This window comes from Zalophus californianus, chromosome 9 (assembly GCF_009762305.2).
Source record: "Zalophus californianus isolate mZalCal1 chromosome 9, mZalCal1.pri.v2, whole genome shotgun sequence".
Classification (NCBI taxonomy): Eukaryota; Metazoa; Chordata; class Mammalia; order Carnivora; family Otariidae; genus Zalophus; species Zalophus californianus.
Window position 1 is genome coordinate 65,312,767 of NC_045603.1, and position 16,468 is coordinate 65,329,234.

Genomic DNA, 16,468 nt, shown 5'->3' on the forward strand with positions numbered 1-16,468 from the left:
ATAAATAAAATCTTAAAAAAGAAAAAGAAAAAAAAAACTAGTCTTGGATTTGAATTGGAAACATTAATGTGAACTCATAAGGTATAAATATAAATATATAGCTGCTATATCCACTGGAAATTCCTAAAAACAATAAGGAAAAGAAAATAAAAAGAACAGTAGCAGTGAGCATCCCTAGCATTTATATTGTGGTCTTGAAATACCATTTCACATTAGAGGAAACCAGGGCTTCTTTTTTTTTTTTAAGATTTTATTTTATTATTATTATTATTTTTTGATAGAGCGAGGCAGCACAAGCAGGGAGAATTGCAGAGGGAGAGGGACACGCAGGCTCCCCACTGAGCAGGGAGCCTCATGTGGGGCTCAATTCCAGGACCCTGGGATCACGACCTGAGCCGAAGGCAGATGTTTAACCGACTGAGCCACTCTTACCTGAAACCAGGGCTTCTTAGAGAAGTAGCCAATTCCAAATCTGAAGCCGGAATTGTACAACACAAGCTTGGACAGTCTTGACACATGAGATAGTTAGGAAGCTTTCAAAGACTAGGAGGGTCATATCAAAAGACATCAGCAGCCAAGGGAAGATAATCCATTAACCTAAGAAGGGATTATTTGAGTATCAGTAAGGATGAGAAATACCATAGATTGAAACCCATCAGATGGGTTTAAATCCATGAGTTCATAATAGATATTTAAAAAGAAAGGATTGGCCACTCACAGAAGATAATAGGAAACCAATTCATTATCTGGTAAATGAAAGAATCAAGTGTTCATCTGGCCTTTCCCATATGTACTATACCACTGCATAACCAAATAGTACATGAAATAGATGAAGTATCTCTTTTTATAAAAGTATCCCAACTAACACATGGAAAAAAACTAGAAGCATATCACCATTCTGCAACTCCTGATGAATTAAGAGATATATGCATGATGCATCAATGGCTGTTAACATCACAAAGAGACTAGATATTTGCCTTCTATAGTCTTGGCAAACATCACACATATCTTTTTTTTTTTTTGCTATGAATCTTTGAATTTTTTTCTTTTTTTAATTGAAGTATAATTAAGATAGTGTTATATTAGTTTCAGGTGTAGGCTATAATTATTCAGTAATTGTATACATTACTCAGTGCTCAAGGTAAGTATACTCTTGATTCCCTCTATTTTACCCCTCCCCCCACCCACTGCACCTCTGGCCAGCACCAGTTTGTTCTCCGTATTTATGAGTTTGGCTTTTTGTCTCTTTTTTTCTTTGTTCATTTGTTTTGTTTCTTAAATTCCACATGAGTAAAATCACATAGTAATTACCGTTCTTTGACTTACTTCACTTAGCATTATACCCTCAACAGAAGCACTAAGTTGAAAAGACATATGCACCCCTAAGTTTATAACAGCATTGTTTACAATAGCCAAGATATGGAAGCAATCTAAGCATCCATTCATAGATGAATGGACAAAGAAGATGTGGCCTATATACACAATGGAATATTACTCACCATATATATTTTTAATATTCAGATCAAACCTGAGTTTGGATATAGGCTCTGGATCCAGCTGCTAATTTGCAGAAACTACAGAAGATAAAGAAGATAAGTTCTACATGTAGAATTAGACATGAATATGCAATCAGCAAAATCTATATTGTGGGAAACTACAGGGCAAATGGGCCTGGGTTCAGTATATAAATTGTAAGGAAAAGATATATAAGACAACTCTATAGATTAAAAGAAGCCTAAAATAAATCAAACATTTTTTAATGGACAAGATGAAACAATCATAACTAGGGATGCATATTTGAGTGATAAAACTGAAAAAGTGATAAAATTTTGAAAGAGCTAGGAGTGATTACTTTAAAAGTCATGATAGCAGTTACATATGAGGGGGAGAAAGGATTATCACTGGGACAAGGCAAATAGAGTTTCTGGAGTGAGAGGCAAAGTTCTATTTCGTTACTAGGGTGTCCCCCATGGGGGTCCATGAGGTACCAGTTTATTGTCCTCTACATTTGGCTAGTTATATTAAGTCATATAATTCATGCTAATTACCTTATTTCTTTAATTCATGTTGAATTAATGTAATTCATAGTATGGTCTCAGTAAAGATATTACACACTAAGGAGAAAAAAATCCTTGGGAGATGGAGAGATGCTAAATTTTCCTGTCACCTATTGCCCACCTAGTGGGTTTTAATGTCGGAGGGGCACCTATATCTGTGTGTATTACAGAAGGGTAACACTCATAGTGACTTTTGTCTTAATTTTTAATAGTAAGGTTATAAACTTTAAATTCAACCTAGATTTTGTTGCAAAAGTTTATGTTTACTTGCTTCTTTTTAGATTTAGTGCTCATTTAGTTTATAAATTTGACAAATTTCCTTAAACATTGAACATCATTTATTAACTTTATCTCCTGCATTAAAGCTTGTCATACCCTAAAAGGATTCTGAACCACTACTTGTCCTGAAATTACACCACCTTTCTCTTTCATAATTCTTATGTGTCTCATGGCTACCATTTTGTGGTCACTGTTGATATTTACTACCTTCAGAAGTAAATTATTCTCCTGACTACCATCCTTCAGGGTCCCTTTTTTCCCATGAAGGGCCCCTCCAATCAGAGTAGACATTATCACTGGGTCAACTGTGATGGACCTTTATCTGGTCAATATAAATTCAGTAGAATAATTTGCCTTGGAGAGTTTTGTGTTTACTCATATCCTCAAATGAGTATGTATGTACTCAAATGAGGATATGAGTAACCACAGTACTTTTCCATGTATTAGGCAGTAACAATATTCTTATCCACACTGACCAATTATTTTTTTTTCTTTTCTTCCTTCAAACCTTTTTCAGTTTGTTTGCTTGCTTGCTTGCTTGCTTGCTTGTTTTTATCAACATTGACTGAGTCCAGTACTTAAGTAGCTTAAAATTGTAGTTGTAACTTCAACATTGGAGGGCATCAAGGCAGAGTTGCCATTACTCACAAAGCCTGGCTTGCACTGTTGTAGTGGTTAAGGTTTATGGACTTGAGCGTCAAACATACTTGGGTTTGAATCACAGCTCTGTAACTTACTTGCTTTGTGACCTTGGGCAAGTGATTTAACTTCTCTCAATTTCATCTATAAAATGTGGATATACGAGGAATAAATAAGGCCTATATTTTTAGAGCACTTAGTGCTCTAAAATGTTGTTATAGCTTAAGAAAGAAAAATACAGTACTCTTACCTTATCTCTAAATATCCTCTTTCTTATTTCCACACGTAGAAACCAGAAACCCTCCTCTACTTTGAAATGAATCTCAAAATACACCTCTTCATGAAGTTGTCCTCATTCCCTCAATATAACCTTTGCTTCTTAAAATCCAAGGATTTTGTACCTCATTAGTGTACTTACTTTCACCCTCAATAGATTATAAGCTCCTCTGCACAAATACTCCCTAGAAACTAACACATTACTTTGCATATAGTATCGGCTCAATAAATGGTTAGTGAAATTTACCAGCAGTTACTTATTATTAATACTACTATCAGTGCTCTTCAGTCAAAGGCTGAGGGAACACCTACAGTTAAACAAGTTGGATCTTTTACTCACTGTAGCAAGAGAGAACACACCATGGGGAGCTGTGGGGTGTCTCAGTAAGTGGATGTTAGAATTTATTTTGGGATTTGGGCTTTGTTTGGCTAATTTTGGGGAGGGGCCAAGGAAGTAGAGCTTCTAGATTTGGTGGTGCCAGAAATCAGGGCAACACTGTGATTGGGTATCTCAATAAATTTTATCTATAGGGAGGGCAAACTAGAGCAAAGGCAAAAATGTAATTGGTAAAGAAGTGGCATTCGTTCATTTAGTTGACAAGGAAATGTTTGGCATTTTGTGGGTTGTACAATGATCTTGTCTGAAGTGGATGCTCTTGTGAGATCGTTTATGTCCAATAAGAAGACAACATAGCTTAGGTGTAAGTGTCAAATCAGTTCCTGAGTATTAGGGATAGTTTTTTTTTCTTTCTCACTACATTCCATTTGTAGAAACCTCACATTTGTTGTTTCTCATTTAAGAATTATAAAAGGTAATTTTGCTTTGCTCTTGGTGTTGAACGATAAGATTCAGGCTATCATAAATGTTGGAGGATCTCTCTAATTGGTCTTAGACCTAAGAATAAGTTTTCCTTTTGAGTAGTGATTGGGACCTTTCTTCTCCCCTCAAAAGTTACTGCATTTTGAACAGTAGAAGAACTCCTTGATATACATATGGAACTGTATTATTGTCCTTGATCAATTAACCATGGTCATACCTAAAGATTTTGAAGTGACCTTGAAGTCGTACCATCTGGGTTCATTTTCCTAACTCTGACGCTTTCTACTCTTGTGATTTTTAGGAAATTATTTAATTTCTCTGTTCCTCAGATTTCATTATCTATAAAATATGTTTAATACTACCTATGAGACATTGTTGAAATGATTATATAACTCATGAAATCTACAAGAAAATAAGCCCAATGACTGCAAGGGTGCTTCAATATTTGCAAATCAATCAACATGATACACCACATTAATAAAAGAAAGGATAAGAACCATATGATCCACTCAATAGATGAAGAAAAAGCATTCAACAAAGTATAACATCCATTCATGATAAAAACCCTCAACAAAATAGGGATAAAGGGAACAAACTTCAACATCATAAAGGCCATATATGAAAAACCCACAGTTGATATCTTCCTTAACGGGGAAAAGCTGAGAGCTTTTCCTCTATGGTCAGGAAGAAGACTGGGATATCCACTCTCATGACTCTTATTTAACATAGTACCAGAAGTCCTAGTCACAGGAATCAGATTAACAAAAAGAAATAAAAGTTATCCAAATCAGCAAAGAAGTCAAACTTTCACTATTTGCAGATGACATGATACTCTATGTATAAAATCCAAAAGACCACCAAAAAACTGCTGGAACTGATACATGAACGCAGTAAAGTCACAGGATACAAAACCAACATACAGAAATCTCTTGCATTTCTTTATACCAATAATAAAGCTGCAGAAAGAGAAGTTAAGAAATTAATCCCACTTACAATTGCACCATAAACCGTAAGCTATCTGGGAATAAACCTAACCAAAGAGGTAAAAGATCTATACTCTGAAAACTATTGAACACTTATGAAAGAAATTGAGAATGACACAAAGAAATGGTAAAACACTCCATGCTCATGGATTGGAAGAACAAATGTTAAGATGTTTGTGTTACCCAAAATTAATCTCCACATTTAATGCAATCCCTATGAAAATACCACCAACATTTTTTACAGAGCTAGAACAAACAATCCTAAAATGTGTATGCAACCACAAAAGCCCTGAATAGCCAAAGCAACCGTGAAAAAAAAAAAAGCAAAGCTGGGAGGCATCACAACTCCGGACTTCAAGTTATATTACAAAGCTGTAGTGATCAAAACAGTATGTTATGGACACAAAAATAGACACATAGATCAATGGAACAGAATAGAAAACCCAGAAATGAACCCACAATTATGATCAATTAATCTTCAACAAAGCAGGAAATAATATCCAATGGAAAAAAGACAGTCTCTTCAACAAATGATGTTGGGAAAACTGGACCACTTTCTTACACCGGACACAAAAATAAATTCAAAATGGGTAAAAGACCTAAATGTGAGACCTGAAACCATAAAAATCCTAGAAAAGAACATAAGCAGTAACTTCTTTGACATCAGCCATAGTAACTTCTTCCTAGATATGTCTCCTGAGGCAAGGGAAACAAAAGCAAATATAAACTATTGGGACTTCATCAAGATAAAAACCTTCTGCATGGTGAAGGAAACAACAAAAGTAATAGGCAACCTTCGGAATGAGAGAATATATTTTGCAAATGACATATCTCATAAAGGGTTAGTATCCAAAAGATATCAAAAACTTATCAAAGCTCAACACCCAAAAAAACAAATAATCCAGTTAAAAAATGGTCAGAAGAGGGGTGCCTGGGTAGCTCAGTCGGTTAAGCATCTGACAGTTGATCTGAGCTCAGGTCTTGATCTCAGGGTCGTGAGTTCAAGCTCCATGTTGGACTCCAGGCCCAGCGTGGCGCCTACTTAAAAAAAAAAAATGTGTGTGTGTGTGTGTGTGTGTGTGTGTGTAAAATAGAAGTACTGGACGATCCAGCAATTGCACTTCTAGATATTTACACAAAGGGTACAAAAATACTGATTCAGCAGGATACATGCACCCTGATGTTTATAGCGGCAGTATCAACAATAGCCACATTATGGAAAGAGCCCAAATGTGCATCAACTGATGAATAGATAAACAGGAGAGGAAGAAAAGGGGAGTATGTCAGAGGGGGAGACGAACCATGAGAGATGATGGACTCTGAAAAACAAACTGAGGGTTCTAGAGGGGAGGGGGGGGAGGGGGATGGGTTAGCCTGGTGATGGGTATTGAGGAGGGCACGTTCTGCATGGAGCACTGGGTGTTATGAACAAACAATGAATCATGGAACACTGCACCAAAAACTAATGATGTAATATATGGTGATTAACATAACAATAAAAAAATTAAAAAAAAATAAAAATTAAAAATAAAAGTAAAAAAAAAAGAAGATATGGTCTATATATATAATGGAATATTACTCAGCCATCAAAAAGAATGAAATCTTGACATTGCAACAGTGTGGATGGGGCTAGAGTGTATTCTGCTAAGTAAAATAAGTCGGAGAAAAACATACCACGTGATTTCACTCATATGTGGAATTTAAGAAGCAAAACAGATCAACATGGGGCAGGGGGGAAAGGCAAATCAGAAGTACTTTTTTTTTTTAAAGATTGTATTCATTTATTTGACAGAGAGAGACACAGTGAGAGAGGGAACACAAGCAGGGGGAGTGGGAGAGGGAGAAGCAGGCTTCCCACGGAACAGGGAGCCCGACATGGGGCTTGATCCCAGGACTCTGAGATCATGACCTGAGCCAAAGGCAGACACTTAACGACTGAGCCACTCAGGCGCCCCCAGAAAACAAACGCTTCACTATAGAGAACAAACTGAGTGTTACTGGAGGGGAGGTGGGTTGGGGGATGGGTTAAATAGGTGATGGGTATTAAGGCGGGCACTTGTGATGAGCACTGGATGTTGTATGTAAGTGATGAATCACTAAATTCTACACCTGAAACTAAAAAGAAAAGAAGAGCCCAATGAGACCAAGAATCTTGTCTGACTTGTTAACTGTCCTATTCTCAACTAGCACCGTGCTGACAAGCACACACTAGGTTCTCAATAAATATTGGTTAAATGAATGAATATCAAGCACTTAGGACCTTTCAACATATTAAGCATGCAAAAAGTTTGGCTATTATATATATTATTATCATCACTATTTTTATTCTCCTAACGGTTAAAGTGAAGCCCAAATGAAATTGCCCAATGAAGCCGGACCATTTTCTCACTCTCTAGAACTATAATACCAATCTAGTTGTAATGACGTTTGGATCTAAGCATATTACAGTAGGTGTGCTTTACCTATATCTTCTAATGGAGATAGAAGATAGAACTTAGTTGGTTCTAAACTCTTGAGTATATGCATAAGCTTTCTATCATCATGTTTACCTGTTATCACAGTGTTATACAGTGAACTGCTTCATGAACCCACTGATGCCCTCAATCTTATCTCTCTGTACAAAACTACTTCAAAGTCTATGTGGCAATTTCCCTGGGAGCCTGACCCTTACTACACCATAACTTGAGATATGCCTGAGTCCAGGTATATAACTCATCTTCAGCACTCGGGCCTCCTTGAACTTACTTCTTAGTTACGTTTTTCATTCTCTTCTTTATGGTGGAATTACTTGGATACAGTCAGATAAGATCGGCAACTGTAGGGTACACTTTTGTCAAAATTTTAAAAAGCTTGTTAGGCTTTGGTTTTTCTGCAGTGAGGTGGAATAGGCCTAGAGTTTGGTCATTTTCTTCTGAAAGTTCTGGGTTAATTATTAAATAGTGGCTCATTGTGAGAGGAAATGATATATTTGGGTTTGGGCATTTTACATTTGAGTTAATAAAAGGAAATATTCCAGAACTAGGAAAATTAACCTTCAGTGAAAGTTATGTCTATAGAAACAGTTTAAATATTTTACTGAATAGATTATATATCCTATGAATATATTATACATTCCTCCTGACCTCATTCTTCAAACCTCACCCAAACCTTGACCCTCTCTGGCAAGCCCAATTGGAATAAGACACAGGAATAAAAGGCCTGCGGCTCACATGCTTGGTAATTAGAAATAACAAAAGCGTTTTAAAACAGTATTAACATGTCACCAAGGTCACTAAATCAGTTTAAATGTTGGCAGCACTTGTACATAAGAGTAACCAACTCTTCCTGCAAGCCATCATGTAATTTTAAAATGGGTCATAGAGTCTGGGTACTTTGGGAAAATCTTGTCCCATATGAGCTCTTTCTGTATAGGTACTATATTTTGACAATCATTTAGCCAAGCCAGTTAGCCTAGATTAGTGCCTGTTGACATAAGTATTGTATAGTATTTCCAGAGTTTAATTATTCCCCTTGACAGTTTTTACTATTACAAACATGCTACAGTAAGTCTCTCTTCACCTCCTCTTTGTGTAATGTGCATATAATTCATTAGGAGGGATATTTGGAAATGGAATTCCTGGTAAGGATACATGTAATAATGTTCTGGTGTATTGGCAAATTGCCCTCTAAAAATGCTAAACCAATTTAAGTTAATGCCAGTGGTGTTTTACTGTTTTTAATTTGCATTTTCCCGTTGTGCAGTTGAACATCTTTCATGTGTTTAATTTTCATTCATTTGTATTTCTTTTGTGAATTGTGTTCTATCCTTCCATCATGTTTTATATTGTTTTACTATTGTAGAAGTTCTTTATATATTCTACAAGAAAGAAAATGACTGGTGTCCGATAACCAGCCGTAACTAGAACCTAGGCCCAGAAATTCCCTACTTAACAGAAACAATTTCAGAGAACACCAACATCAAACAGGTTATTCTGTGACTCTGTTGAGCAAGACAACAATACAACCACTTTGTAATCACATCTGAGCACAGATAAGGGCAAAAACATTGTAAAATTACCAAAAAAAAAAAAAAAAAATGACCAAACATCTCCTCCCAGCTAACATTGAGGCCTGCTACTGCTTAAATACAGATTTAGCTCCATTTCAAGTGCTACCACCAAGATAATAATTAAGCTATCAATCATGGAATTGCCCCACTTTTGACGGACTGTCCCCAAACATAACACAAGCCCAAATCACAAGACAGTTCCTTCTTAACCCCCTCTTATGAGATGTCCAATAGGTTTCCCCATGGTGCACAGTCTTTCCTTTTCAACATGTAAAAACCCAAATCTGCTTGCTTACAAGTATGTTTCCTGCACTTTTGGCTGGTGGGCACAGACATCTAGATTGATTGCTCTCATGCATGATACAGATATTTTCCCCTTGTTCTCTTATCTCTTAACCTTGTTTATGGTATCTTCTTTATTGATAAGTTGCTAATTTTATGTTGTCAGTTTTACAGTCTCCTTTATGGCTTCTTAGCTTTGTGACTTTTCCCTGCCTTAGGTCATAAAAATATATCCTATATTTTCTTTTTAAACTGTTATTTTTTAAGCCTTGTTCTTTAATCATCTGGACTTTAAATTTGTGTGTAGTAATGAGATTGAATTTTGCAAATCTAGACACTTTATCACTTTCTCTGGATGACTTTCCTTGACTCTTTAGCTCTCCATTTCAACAGTCTGGGTTAGGAGTCTTTGTGTTTTTTTTTTTTCCGCATAGCATACATCACAACAATCATCTCTTCTTAGGAAAATGTGCTTCATAGCAAGAGCAGCGTTTAGTTTGTTTTACCTCCATCTAGTATGTGCCTACACAGTAGGGAGTTTAATAAGTATTTGCGACTGACCAACTGTCCTCCTTACTTCACCTCCTGGAGAGCAAAGGCCAAATCTTATCTGGTGGGCCTTTCTCGGTGTATTTGAGATTCAAGAATGAAAGAAACCAAAATTTTAGTCCCCTGTTGCCGTGGCAACGGGGCGGGTTTTTCAGGTCTGCAACATCAGTTTGTTTACCGATTGGCTAAGAAACTGACTGCTTGCCTCACTCCTGTTCACAATTTTCTCCCTGCCTACTACACTTAAAACTAAATTATGCAAGCTGCACGAATAATTTATGTTCAGTTTCGCCGAAGTCCCTTTCCTGGGGCTCTGGTTTTTCTCTTGCCGTAAAGCTGAGGAGACATACGCAGCGGACTCCTGTTCTCCAGGGACCACAGCATCGGACTGAGGAACCATGCTGTTACCAAACGTAACACAAGCCCAAATCACAAGGCAGCTCCTTCTTGCCACCGCAAGAGATGCTGGAGAAAGATTGGGTGCCAGGAGTTGGGTAAAAGCCCAGAGTGCCTATATTTTGAGTACTTTACCATATTCTGAAGGCTGGGTGGGTCTAACTGGCCTATCCTCCAATCACCGGGATCTTGTACTAACCGTCAGAGCATGAGTGCCCCCGAGGAAGGAAATTCCGAGACCGGAAGCGGAGCAAGTGTCTTGTGGGGAATGTAGTCTCAGGGCCTCCTATGTCCCGATTCTGAGATGGGAGTAAGAGGCCTTTGCCCCAAGACGCTGTATCAGTGATTTGGCTCAGAAGGAAGAGGCTGTTGTGCTCCCTATTAATGAGACGTAGAAGATGAGAAATGGGTGAGCAGATAGCTATAGACAATCTGGGTAGAATTTAGCAGCTTCTTAAATTTCACCCTCCTGAAGAACAGACCCTACACTCCTTCAGTCTCTTTGAAACTGCTGAGGGTTCCAGAATCTGACTAGGACTTTGATCACCTAAGCATTGGAGTGAGGGATGGGGTTGTGTTTGGTTTTTGTTCTTTTCTCCCTGAGAGTGCCTGGGGAAGCTTGAGGAAGATGCTTAGCACAGTGCTCGCACAAAGAAGCCAGTAGGTATATGGCCTGTCTCTAACATGGTAAAGGGCTCTGAGAGTAAAAGTGATTACCATTATGGGGACTTGGGAGAAAAAATATGGTTTGGGTCAGAGATCTATGGGTCTGTCCTTGCTTGACACCCCATAAGTATATCTTGAAAATTCCCTCATTTCGCAGAAGAAAAAACTGAGAGAGAAAGGGCCCTGATCAAGGTCCCACCACTGCATGGCAACAGCACTGAAACTAGTACACAGGGCTCGTTCTCCAGTGATTGACATACAGGCAGACCAGTGAAGTGTGGCGAGAAGCTTCTCACACTTCTCAGGGAGGATAAAGGCCAGAGAGGTGGTGTCAGGGAAAGGCATTGTCAGAGTTCTGGCTTTTCTGCCTAGACAAATGGATGTCTTCTGCTCCAGGGACTCTCCTGTGTAGTTCGGCTATACAAAACAAGTTTACCCTTCCCATGAGCTTTGGGAAGTGAGGAATAACGGTTTGAATCTCCAGTGATAAGGAGCCTGGGACCCATGAGACTGGTAAAGTAGACATACTCAGTTGTATCCTATGCTCCAGCCTAAGCTATATTATCCCTTTCATTTCATGTTTCCTCTTCCTCATGATTATTATTATCAGTTCTAACCTAACCTATGAAATTTTGGAGGTAGAGGATTTTATTTTTTTCTTCTTAGAAACCTTTAGAAATTGAATTCCCAATTGAATGATGACCAGCAGCACGGGACTTGGAAAGATCAGAGGCCTTGGCTTTAGAAAAGCCTAGATTCAAGTCCCAGCTATGTCAGTAAATCTGATATAAGCAAGTTATTTCTCTGAGTTTTCTTATTTATATGGGGGTACTGATACTTCATGGGGCTGTGGTAGAACACAAATGAGATTTATACCAAAGTAAAATACTTAACACATGGTAAAGGGTGCGCTGGTTTCAAGGGTTTTGAGCTTCATTTCCCAAATGTCCCTGAGTTGTAGTTGAAGAACTAGGAAAGTAAGAAACATGAATAGAAGTATTTAGAGGAAGTTATGGGGGAGATCTTTTTCACTGAAGGAATGGTTAGCAGGGAGTATATAACCAAAATTTGGAATGCCAGCATGTAGGGCTCCTGTATGTACCAGGATGCACTTCTGAAAGTCTGTATCTCTTTTCTTAAATGTTGCCTTTCCCCTGGCCTGCAGTTGTCCTCTGAGCTAGATAATGGCCAGGTATTAGAGACAGAAGAGTACCCTGTGTTGAAACTCCCTGGATCAGGAGTTCAACCTAAGTGGGAACTCTTTTGGCCCAAAGATTTCTTGCCATAGCTTCTTTGAATTAGCTCTGACTCAATTCTGGCAGCTATGCCTTAAGGGGTTGAGGTCAGAACCACACCAGAGAACAGAGCCTGGAGTGACAGGAGCAAATTCTTAAATCTTCTGCCTGAGGATATCTAGTTCCATGTTCAGTAGCAGAATTCAAAAAGTGATGAGGAATGTGTAACCATGACATAAAAGAAAACTTGTAGAAAGAGTCCTGGGAGCTCACATAGTAGGTGAGTTGGGGCACTAAGGTGATCAGAGAGGGAGGGAAGCTAGAAGGGCAAAGTTGGAGAGAAGGAATAGGGCTCATTGCCTCTTTGTTTCCCATAAAGACACATACAAATTCAGTATGTGGAATACTAGAAAATGTTCTTGAGGATTTTCTGCCAGAAAGGAAAACAATGAGCAGCAGTGAGGAAGGAGGTTATGTATCCTTGGGCCAATATCCTTCCTTTGTGTTATAAAGATTTGTATTTCTCTTGGGCTTCTAACCTTTTCAGAGAAGAGGTTTGTGATTCTTTCCTAAGGCCCTATTCCTCTAATATTAATTTGTCTCTTTGCTTGAAGTTATAAACTATAACAGCATTGCAGAGGCATGATGAGAATGAGTGAAAATAAAGGTATAATACAGGGCAACAAAGTTGAGTAGAGATCATAAGGTCCTTCTGCTAACTCTCAGTACCCTATATTTCAGTAGATCCTAGCTTTATCTTTAGGTCAGAATCTTTTGGAAATTTATTTAATGTCCCAAATAACCCCTGAAAATAGGACTCAAAAGTTTTCTCTTTCCCATTCTCTTATTCCTCAGGTCTAGGCACAACTCAAGCTAGTTTTCCAAGAAGTCTTGACCCTGAAGTGCTACAGCATTCAAGTCTCGGTCCAGAAATAGGACCAGGGAGTTCTTTTGGTGGAGTCAACATCACTGACTTCCCCAGTACAGAAAACTAAACCGTAACTTGAAGGACTTCCCTAGGAGAAGGGGTCACAGTATCTGTACCCCAGATTAGAGGAACAGGGAAGGCCCAGGTAAGTGGAAATGTCTCAGTTGTTTAAACCCAATATAGACAGCAAACAGCTTATGGCCTCTATCCTTCTCCGCATCCCAAACTTCTTAGTCTCACTTTCTGAGATGCAAATTCAGTTTTGGACCACCCTACGGCCAAGCAACAGAAGGTCCTGAAGGCAAACTACCCTTCTAGAATCAATTTTATAGAGAACAGATCTAGATTTCAAGTCAGTAATGAAAAAAAACAAAAAATACAGTTCAGTTTTCATTTTCCTAGTGTTGCTAGTATAGGACTACCTTTGGGGAGATAGGCCCGCTTGTAATGAAGAAAATCAGAATATTGCTCATTTCTAATTACTTTCTTCTTTTCTAGATCATTCACCTTCCTAGTTTCCTTCTCTTCCTGATGACAGTAATGCTAAAGACTGGAAGATGGTATCTCCAATTTTCTTACAGTCAGGTCCCAAGTAAGTTTTTCTTTGTTTCTTATTGAGAGGATGACAGGCCACAAGTTGATTCAGAAATCATAGTGCTGGGAAGTGGGGGCTGCCAGGAAATCCCTGCTGTGATGAAATCTGACAAAAGGTTTGATGGTGAAACTAGGAGAGATGATTTTCTGATAGTTTGGAGAGTGCATTTGCTTATATGTGCCTGTATTTCCAGAATATGATTTCAGAAAGGTGCTAACAGAGGAGAGATGGTCCTACATGTACCATCCTGTCTTACTAAGTTTCTAAGTCATGACTTGGCAAACATTTTCTATAAAGGACCAGATAGCAAATATTCTTTACTTTGCTGGCCACAGTCACTGTCACAACTACTCAGCCATGCCACTGTAGCACCAAAGCCGCCAGAGACAAAATGTAAACCAATGAGCATGGGCACTGAGATAGGAATTTCATATAATTTTATGTGTCACAAAATATTATTCTCCTTCTGATTTTTTAACCATTTAAAATTGGTTAAAATGACAGTCTCTGGCTCTTTGCCTTACTTCCTGAGAGATACTCTTAGCTATTTTCCAACTCTTATATTCTGTTTCTGTATCATATTTAATTCTAGGAGCCCTTAATTTGTTTGTTTTCTACATATTCCTTTTCATAGCATCCTGTACTTGCTTCACGGATGCATTTCATCTCTCTAAGTATCTTTGAATTTTGACTTTTGATTTTCTTTTCTATGCATATTCTGTTTCCTCCCCCTCTTCTTTTACTATTTATTATTATTATTATTATGTTCAGTTAGCCAACATGTAGTGCATCATTAGTTTTGGATGTAGTGTTCAACGATTCATTAGTTCTGTAAAACACCCAGTGCTCATCACAACACGTGCCTTAATTTGGCCTTTATCTTTCATGCTGGAAACTTCTCATTTGCCTGGTAATAACTTGGTTGTCTGTTCATATGTAGAGTAGAAGACTAAAATATAGATTGAAATTCCAAAGTGCTTTGGTGGGGACTTGTCAATGATGAGCTTTCTTTATAGGTTAAACTGGTTGAGTCTTTGGTTAGGAAGCCCTGCTATCAATGTGTTTAGGTCTTTTCCTCTTGGGTGGCTCTGATTCATCAGAAAAGACTCTTCTGGTCTACTTAGAGGCTAAAAATCTAGCTGCCAGCATTCTGGGAGTTAAATGGGAAAAGAGATCTGAGAATCTTAGCATTTAGGAAGCATATGTTTCTTTAATCCCCCTATTTTTTGGCATAATATTAATGCCTTCAAGTAGACCTATTGTAGCTGAGATGAAATCACTCTGTTTACTGTCTCCAAAGAATAAATTTCTGATTTTCTGCTAGGGTCGGTAAGAGATGGTCTCACAGCTATTGCAATGGGGGAAAGGATGAAGGATTAAAAAGTTTTTGAAATAACTTCCAACCAGTTCTTCCCATTTTGGCCTCCACCCCACACATTCTCAATTCCAGAGGATTTCACACATCGTATTTGTTCTTAGTCCCATCCTCCCGCCTAGCTGCTGCCTAAAATTTGTCTTTCTTAGTTCTGCAAAATCAGATACCATGCATCTCTCTGCCTTCCATTTCTAAATATATTGTGCTGAGGCCAGTGGGTGGCAGAGTCAGTTAAGCGTCTGACTCTTGATTTCAGCTCAGGTCCTGATCTCCGGGTCATCAGATCGAGCTCCGCTGCGCTCAGCATGGCGTCTGCTTAAGAGTTTCTCTTTCCCTCTCCCTCTGCTCGCTCACTTGCTCTCAATAAATAAATAAATAAATAAATAAATAAAATCTTCATTAAAAAATAAAATAAAATATATTGTGCTGATGTTTTATCTTTTGGTTACTCTGTAGGTTTGTGTCTTTCAAAAAAAATCCCTTTGCTAAATTAGATGTTTGTATTCCAAGTACAATATTCTGGCTCCCATGAAATTTGACCTCTCCTATTAGCCCTCAGTTAATTCACTAACAATATATAGGATGCCAGTGCAACAAAAGCAAATGGCCAGTTCGCCAAATTGTCATGAAATCATCATTTTGACAAATTTACCTCTTTATTTTAACTATTTTTTTATAAATTTTTTTTTAAGATTTTATTTATTTATTTGAGAGAGAGAGAGAGAGAATGAGAGATAGAGAGCACGAGAGGGAAGAGGGTCAGAGGGAGAAGCAGACTCCCTGCCGAACAGGGAGCCCGATGTGGGGCTCCATCCCGGGACTCCAGGATCATGACCTGAGCCGAAGGCAGCGGCTTAACCAACTGAGCCACCCAGGCGCCCCTTTATTTTCACTATTTACTATTATTTAAACTTTTTAAAAAAAATCATGTGTTGCCTAATAGCATTTCAAATATGTTTCCATTTTCTTTACACCATCTCTTTGCTACCACAGCTAGATGCTGAGGAGCAAATAGAGGAGGAGATGAAAGATTATAAAAAAAATTAAAAAATAGCATTCTAGAATATGAAGAATTTTTATGGTTTTATTTAAGAACGTATTCTTCATGAATATATTTTATTAATTAAGTAGATTCTATTTGTAAAAGCTCTTATTAATGGAGTATTAATATTTAACTGTCAGTTAAATTCTTCCTTAGCCAGAAATCCTTGTTTTTTTTAATGTATTTTTTATTCTTGTTTATGTTTTTCCCCGGAAGGTGATTTCATAATTGATATATGATATAATAAAGCTATTTTGAAAGCAAAAGAAATGTTCAACCAAAAAAGAAAGAACGCTGC

At 37.9% G+C, this 16,468-nt stretch overlaps 1 long non-coding RNA gene across 1 annotated transcript in view; it reads right to left on the minus strand.

Moving 5' to 3' along the window:
• LOC113921748 overlaps window positions 1–10,512 on the minus strand; it is a 47,061-nt gene extending 36,549 nt beyond the window's left edge. Inside the window, exon 1 of the long non-coding RNA XR_003519780.2 lies at window positions 10,465–10,512. This is a non-coding gene — a long non-coding RNA (uncharacterized LOC113921748). The remainder of the gene's footprint in view (window positions 1–10,464) is intronic.
• Window positions 10,513–16,468: the final 5,956 nt, after the last annotated feature.